The sequence below is a fragment of the Nilaparvata lugens genome, chromosome 1, assembly GCF_014356525.2.
Source record: "Nilaparvata lugens isolate BPH chromosome 1, ASM1435652v1, whole genome shotgun sequence".
NCBI classification, from domain to species: Eukaryota; Metazoa; Arthropoda; class Insecta; order Hemiptera; family Delphacidae; genus Nilaparvata; species Nilaparvata lugens.
In genome coordinates, this window is record NC_052504.1 from 70108014 (window position 1) to 70115019 (window position 7006).

The following is a 7006-nucleotide window of genomic DNA, read 5'->3' on the forward strand; positions in this document are numbered from 1 at the left end:
TTTTAATGTTTTATTCTAATTGAACCTTAATGACTACTGAACTTATCGCTTGACCTTAGATTTAATTTGATCTTAATTATTTGGTAAAAGTATGTAACTTTTATGAGATTCTCTCTTAAGCGGTGTCCACACTGATCGGTAAACACGTGTTCGGCAAACACGTTTTAGTCCGGGCGCAAATGTCTGAATGAGGCATGAGTCCGTGGTCATTTTTGGGTAAAAGCCGTGGAAGAAGTCTCAATTTCTTCGTTAGGTCTAGCATAATGAGGATCGTGATGATGATAGGTCGAAATCACAGGCAAACACCTCGGAAACAATATGGCCGCCAAAATTTTCAGGGTTTTGCTATATCGCTTGTATTTCAATAACCGTTCAAGATGTTTTACTGTTTTTTTAGACGAACATATTTTAAAAATCTTCCTCTTCAATTTTTGTTTAATAAAATATTCCTCTAAAACGCATATTTTTTTAGTTATAACCTTCAAAAGCCCAAAAAAATGTTTTCTAAATTTTTTCAAATTTCTTTCCATTACATTTTTATATCGCTTGCTATTCAGTTATTGTGAGAGATATTCTAAACATCATTACAAAGAAATTGATACCATTCCCAAGTCTGTACCTTCAAGGAGTCATGAGTGACACGGTTTTCTAATTGTTGGGATTAGCATTTGGTGGGAAAAGTGTGTTTTCCGCTGCAAACAGTACTTTTCTTTCTTTTTCCGATGACGCTCTAGCCGTGGAATATGGACTTACAGCCTCCAACCAGATGTTTTTTAAAGCTTTGGGAATATTCTAAAACATTGTACCAATAACACTAGTGTATGTCTAATGCGAATGCATATACAGAGTGGAAAATGAAATATTGTCCCCGAAAAATGTATGTTTCAGTTTTTGAAGTTGAATAAATCATGAAAAGAGTGGTCGAAATGAGACGATTCTCTCGAACATCATAGTTTGGTTAATTCTAAACACTTTGGTGATAGAACCAATTCGATATCTCTCACAATAACTGAATAGCAAGCGATATAAAAATTTGTCAGTAATGACCACAATTTGGAATTTTATAGCTCTAGATTGTTACCTCATGCCTATGGAAAAACGCACCAGAAATCATGCAGGGTTTTCTTTGGAGGGCGCTGTAGAACTCTTTTTTTGACGTACAGCACATGACGATATATCGTTATAGATTTGAAAAAACGCTCTAAATTTCATAGATTTAAAATTTCTCTGTATCTCTTACACCAAAAAAGTTATAATGGAATGAAATTTGAAAAAAATAGAAAAAAACGTGTTTTTTTGTTTTTTCAGGTTATAACTAAAAAATATGCGTTTTAGAGGAAAATTTTATAAAACAAAAATTGTAGAGGAAGGTTTTTAAAAAAAATTGTCCAGAAAAACGGTAGAATATCTTGAACGGTTATTGAAATACAAGCGATATAGCAAAACCCTAAACATTTTGGCGGCCATCTTGTTTCCAAGGTGTTTTCCTGTGATTTCAACTTATCATCATCACGATCCTTATTATGCTAGACCTAATGAAGAAATTGAGACATCTTCCACGGCTGTTACCCAAAAATGACCACGGAATGACATTTGCGCCTGGACTATTTGTTGAGGGGCTCAGGGACAAAAATTTTAAAAAGTTAGGACAATCGTTGTTTGTCTAACAAAAAAATACTGTTGTTTTCAAACATTTTCAGTGTTTGGTGATCACTGGCCACGGGCAAACAATGTTTGTCAAATTTAATAAAATCTGCCCAAATAGTCCAGGCAACGAATGCTCAAAAAAATGTATAGAGGGTAAAGTTTGGAACACAACTTTTGTCCCCGCAGCTCTTTTGAGGATAGTAAGGGGGTGGGGTGGTTTGAAAATGCCATAATTTGGTTTTTTGCACATATCTCGAACAATTGTTTTTCGGAAATTTTATCGAATACAAAATTAAAGCTTGCAAATTAGCCTACAAGTTTCATCTGTAACATTTTTCCATATCTCTTTTAGTTTGCCAGGTATGAGCTCTCGAAAGTGTCACATTTTAAGAAAAACCCTTCCGGCTCCGATTTTTTCATCTTTTTCGCCTTATAACTTTTCAACGATGGATTGAAAAAATCCGTACAATCATAGAGCATCATAATCTCTTCAATTTCATGTAATATTTTATCATTTTACGCATCTCCCCACGATTTGTTACAGCCGTTATAGTGTTGAGTGTTAAATCTACAGTTTAACAACAATAGATCAGTTGGCAGTTAAATTTGGAGAGAAAGTTGGAACACAATATTTGACTTTGCAACTTGGTTTGTTCTAGTTAGAAGGTCAACATATCAAAAGTCCTCATCCCTACCCTTGCGCTTAAAAGATAAGGGTGGTTTAAAAGTTTCGTTTTTCCATTTCTGGCTTACACGCATGTATCTTTCAGCGATATGACTAACTAAACAAAAATGAAGCTAGATAAATTTTCTACAAATTTTGTTCAGTGGAGTTCTGTGATATCTCTTTTAGTTTTCAAGATATTCACTTTAAAAGTGTAAAATCTTTGAAAATACAGTTTTTCTTCCATTTTTTCCACTTTCAGGGCTTATTACTCAACAAACTACTGGACGTTGGGTTGTAGAGGATTCAATTATCTTTAATTTGATGTATTATTACACCATTCTATGTTTTCCATCTATTGTTATAGCAGCTTTAGTGTTGGGTGTGAAATTCTCAATACAGCAACAATAGATCATTTGACAATGTAATTTGGACACAATATCTGGAACACAATTTTTGACTCTGCAGCTTAATTGAGACTAGTTAGAAGCTGAATATATTGAAAATGCTCATCCCTTACCTACCCTTGTACTAAAGGTGGAATTCCGGCAAGTTGACACTTGTTGCTGTATTGACAATTTCACACTCAACACTAAAGCTGCTATAACAATGAGGGAAAACATAGAATGGTGTAATAATACATTAAATTAGAGAGAATTTAATCCTCTACTCTCAAATCCTGAACATATCAAAAGTCCACATCCCTACCCCTTATTGTGCTTGAGGGATGAGGGTGGTTTAAAAGTTGCGTTTTTTCATTTGTGGCTTACATGCATGTATCTTGGAAATCGGAGCCGGTAGGGTTTTTCTTCAAAATGTGTCACTTCTGAGAGCTCATACCTAGAAAACTATGAGAGATATGGGAAAATGTTACAGATGAAAATTGTAGCTAATTTGTAAGCTTTAATTTTATATTTGACAAAAATTATTCCCGAAAGCTGCATATTGTTCGAAGTATTTTTGTGAGTTGAATTGATTTCTATGACTAATTGACCGAGCGGAGTGAGGTCTAAGATTCAAGTTGACGGTTTGGCATTTCTCTTAATGTTTAAATGTTGCGCATTTACGGCGAAACGTGGTAATAGATTTTCATGAAATTTGACAGGTATGTTCCTTTTTAAATTGTGCCTTGACGTATATACAAGGTTTTTGGAAATTTTGCATTTCAAGGATAATATAAAAGGAAGAAGGAGCTTCCTTTACACGCCAATATTAGAGTAAAAATCAGACTATAGAATATTCATCACAAATCGGCTATCTAGTGGACTATAATACTAACTGTTCAAAAACATTGAACATCTTGAAAATTTATCTTTCCATCAACGTTAGTAGACAGTTTTGTCTACTAACTTTGTCTTTCCATAAGCTGAGGCCATGATTCCAGTTTAGAGTTTGGAGTTATTGATAGGATACATTTTTCTTTTTTAATCTGATGATTAAAATTACAACAAATATTATTTTAGAAAAAATTAATTTCTAAATCATGAAAAGTGAGAAATGAAGTTTGTAGGAAATCAGCATTATGGTATTTTATTTTGTTAATTTCAACACACTGATATTTTTCCAACACAGAATGTTCTCTGATGGATTGATTGGATTGGCATATTGACGGCAGCCAGACCTGATAACAGTGCTCACACTCACATTCTGGGATGACACGTCATATGGTACGATAGGACAGAAAGCTCTATGTTTATTTAGAATTTTTTCTAGACATCTTAAATTGATAAATTATTTATTAATTTTTGAGAAAACATAACATGTTAATGTAACTTATTGAGCGCGAGGTCTACTGTTCACAGAACTACTAGTTATTATAATTATTATTGACCGAGCAAAGTGAGGTCTAAGATTCAAGTCGACGGTTTGGCATTTCTCTTAATGTTTAAATGTTTATTTATGTTGCACATTTATGGTGGAACGTGGTAATAGATTTTCATGAAATTTGACAGGTATGTTCCTTTTTAAATTGCGCGTTGACGTACAAGTCGTATAATTGATTTAAAATGCATTTTTGAAACAATGAAATAATATTTAAAACATTACCGTATGAGAAATACAAATTAAAATACCTGAAATGACATTTTAAAAGTTGATAACTAACCATCCTAGACTTCATCCATGCTTCAGTTAGCCCACCCGTATAGGTTAGACCTACTCGTACCGGTATAAATAATATTAAAATTTAAAAAGTCATTTCAGAACTAATCCATTGAAATTACTTATTTTTGAATAGGATTTCTATTATTTTTGAAAGAAATTGGAATAGAATACCTACCAGATAACTTAATTTCTATTGTTTTGAAATTCAGATTGTTGTATCACAGCTTTTCAAATTAGCCGCCATTCCAAGTTTGTATAAAAATCTGATCTCAGTTATGAGAGCAAATATTTGAATCAAATTATGAAAAATTATATTTTCTTGATTAATTTGACATTAAATTGATTATTTTATCAAGGAAATGATAATTATTATTAGATTGAATCTAATGGGATGAATTGAGTAATAGCTGTGTACAGTCAGTGGCAAAATGGAGAGACTTGGCAACGTTTTTCTCCTATCTTTCTTTACTGCCATTATAACGTGGACCCCACTATAATAAAACCAAAGGTATCGCTCAATACAATCATATCAAGTGATTATCATGTTTGAACTTGGTATTAGCAATACCTACTATTACTTGGGTAATAGTATAGTGTGGTCCACGTTATAATGACAGTATTTGATCAACTTTGGTTTTGCTATCCTTGTCTATCATTCTACAAAGCCGGTGGTACTATCCTTCTCTAGGTCCACAACAATGCCAATTATGTTTTTGACAGTGTAGAAATATAATTAATTAATGCGGAGAATCGGCATCGTTATTCTTCTATCTTCATCCTCTGCCATTATAACGTGGACCTCACTATAGGTATTGGTATTAGACGATAATAGTTCTATGACAATCATGAAAAAATGATTTCGTACAACTTATTTCATATGATCTGTATATGACAGAAATATTACCATCTAATACCGGCCTTTGTTTGTTATTTTTTTGACTATCATACTTTGCCTTCTTGTTTTGAACTTGGAGATATGTAGATAAGTACCTTAAGCTGGTATCAAAGAAACATCTTTCTGGAAAAAAACATCTAGTTTTCCGAATTCCTTACTTAAAATAATCCAATCTCTAAAATCATAATTTTTCAGTTAGGGTATGACATTTCAACTTAGTAGAGCCAAAGACGTTAAAGAGGTACCATCTTAAAGGTCTTTGAGTAGAGCACTTGTACGGCTAGAGCCTTCTACTGTTAAGCAGTACCGGCACAGAATAGGTACAGAATGGAAACTGTCAATAAAATGCCTATTTAACCAATGCTTTTAACCAATGACATGTCACGTGACCTTGGGAAGTTCCAATCCTGGTCTTCTGATTGGCTCGTGGCAGTGAATGAGATCAATTGATCCAGATCATTAAAGTGATCCGAACCTACCATCAATCTATTACAATGCGGAGCTTCCTAAGAAGATGGCGGATTTTTGCGACAGGCCACAAAGTAGAAGGAATTCTACTTTCTTCTCTGTGCGACAAGGTACTATAGTGAGGTCCACGTTATAATGGCAGTGGATGAAGATAGAAGAATAGCGATGCCGATTCTCTTCATTAATTAATTATATTTCAACACTGTCAGAAACATAATTGGCATCGTTGTGGACCTAGAAAAGGATAGTACAACCGGCTTTGTTGAATGATAGACAAGGATAGCAAAACCAAAGTTGATCAAATACTGTCATTATAGCGTGGACTTCACTATAGCCAAGTTTTCATACTGTATGTATACTGTGGTACCGGTATTAACACTGTAACTTAAGGCTACATTAATTTCACCAAGGCTCCAAGTGAAGCGATTCAAACAGTTAATTTTATGGATGCATAACAACACTGTAATACATATATTTAAAATGCTCAATAAAAATTCAATGTAGTATTTATTTAATATAACTGATTTGCGCCTTTTTTTTATCCAAGTTCCCATTACCATATATCAATAGGGCCATTCAAATTTTCCGCCGCTTCTTGCCTCTCTCTGTCATGGTTGCCCATGTTCAATTCAAAGACCTTAAGAGATAAGGATCCATCTTTGGTTCATGCTTGGTCTTTGGTTCAATTCATAACAGGAATAGCCAAGGAAGATCCTCCTTGAGAATAGCGGCTATTCCAAAGACCTTAGAGAGATATAGACCCACAATGCCTATGCCTTCCCAATGATAGCTCTTACTTGAAATTGATGGCCGTCATTGGGGTATTTTAGCACGAGTATTATATCTATATATATTTGTAATACAATAGATCACAAAGGCATTGGTATTGGTGGCATATGGGTTGCCCCCTCAATGGCGGATTTCAATTCCAAGTACGATACTAGCGCTGTATGTGAGTCTATGCATCTTTAAGGTCTTTGGGCTATTCAGCCACTCTACTATATTTTAGCTCATTGGTGTATTCAGTGAACGGACTGTCTTTTGTCGTTTGAACTAATCCCTGAACAAGAGCAAGCTTCAACTCATTCATGAAAATAATCAAAATATTCAATTGGTTCATACTCAAAGGCCCATAAATTAAACGAAATGTTCAAATAGATCAAAATGAATTGAATCAAACATATACTGATATTAATCATTAGAATGTTTCATTATTTATATAAAATTAA